This window comes from Hipposideros armiger, unplaced genomic scaffold (genome assembly GCF_001890085.2).
Source record: "Hipposideros armiger isolate ML-2016 unplaced genomic scaffold, ASM189008v1 scaffold_1138, whole genome shotgun sequence".
In the NCBI taxonomy this organism is placed as follows: Eukaryota; Metazoa; Chordata; class Mammalia; order Chiroptera; family Hipposideridae; genus Hipposideros; species Hipposideros armiger.
In genome coordinates, this window is record NW_017732488.1 from 16,612 (window position 1) to 18,201 (window position 1,590).

Sequence of the window (1,590 nt, forward strand, 5' to 3'; positions counted from 1 at the left end):
TATATATATATATATATATATATATATATATATATATATATATATATGACTTTATCTCAACACAGATTATGATTTAATTGGCCTGAGAAGTAGTCTTAGCATGAAGATTTAAAAATATCTCAGTTGGTTCTCATGTGTAACTGAGATTGAGAACTACTGATCTAACTGCAGGTTTTGTTCAAAGATGACTGGTATGTTTGGATCCCTTCCTGCTAGGGAACAGGTGCTGAAGTTCTTAAAGTCATGTTAGCTCATAAGAGAGAGAATATAAAAAAGTTCCCCCTAGCAATAGGCAGTGTGATTTCCCCTAATATTCCTGATATTTCTCTACGTGTATTCTCCTTCCATACCATACAACTAGTCACCTGTATTGGTTAATAAGAAATTGTCACCTTGCTCCAAGGTCACTTTGACACCATTCTCCCCTGTCTCTTGTCTTGACAAATTTGTCTTTGGGCTCTGATCTGTGTCCACTGGGTAGGACATAGTATAGGACACTTCCTTTAGAGATGTTGTACAAGTTTCTGAGGCAGTGATCTGAAGGATCTCTGAAAACATGCCTAATACTGAATCTAATTTATGTGGACTTTGCCACTAAGCTAAACTGTCTGACAACCTCACTGATCAGGAATTTTGATACAGAAGGGAACGGCCTTTACTGAGGATGAAGCCATAGCAGCAAGTGAGAAGAGATACTTCTCATTAAAAATTCCTAAATTAGTCCACGTTGGCACCAGCTGTGGGGCAAGATGAAGGCGCTGATTTTGGAATCCTCCCTGTATACTGTCAAAGCCATCCTGATTCTGGACAATGATGGAGATCGACTTTTTGCCAAGTACTATGATGACACCTATCCCAGTGTCAAGGTGCGAAAGGCCTTTGAGAAGAACATTTTCAACAAGACCCATTGGACTGAGAGTGAAATCGCCCTCTTGGAAGGCCTGACAGTAGCATACAAAAGCAGTATTGATCTCTATTTCTATGTGATTGGCAGCTCCTATGAAAACGAGCTGATGCTCATGGCTGTTCTGAACTGCCTCTTTGACTCATTGAGCTAGATGCTGAAGAAAAATGTAGAAAAGCGAGCTCTGCTGGAGAACATGGAGGCGCTCTTCTTGGCTGTGGATGAAATCATAGACGGAGGGGTGATCCTAGAGAGCAATCCCCAGCAAGTGGCACACTGGGTGGCATTAAGGGATGAATATGTCCCCCTTATGGAACAGACTGTGTCTCAGGTGCTGCAGTCAGCCAAAGAATAGATCAAGTGGTCACTCCCTCAGTGAAGACCCCACTGTTCTTGGATCCTCACCCCCTCAAAATACCCACATGTCTGCTGTGACTTCTCATCCAGTCCCCCAACTGATGCTCTCAGGATCATCTTGGGGATCACAGGGGATCTTTAAATCTCTCCATCCTATCTGTGGTTGGCCCCCTTCCAAGCCCCTAGGGGCTTCCTATTCCTTCTCTCTTTTTGGCAGCTCTGGGAGTGAAGCTCCTGGCAGATTTGGATGCAGGGCAGGGAAGCCCCTTTTCCTTATGCTCTCCTACCCCCCTTATTTTCTTCTCAACTTCTATGCCCTTTGCTGTAGC

General features: G+C 43.5%; 1 pseudogene; it reads left to right on the top strand.

Annotated features, from left to right (window-relative positions):
- Nucleotides 1–743: 743 nt before the first annotated feature.
- LOC109376471 (coatomer subunit zeta-1 pseudogene) lies at nt 744–1,283 on the top strand (annotated as a pseudogene).
- Nucleotides 1,284–1,590: the final 307 nt, after the last annotated feature.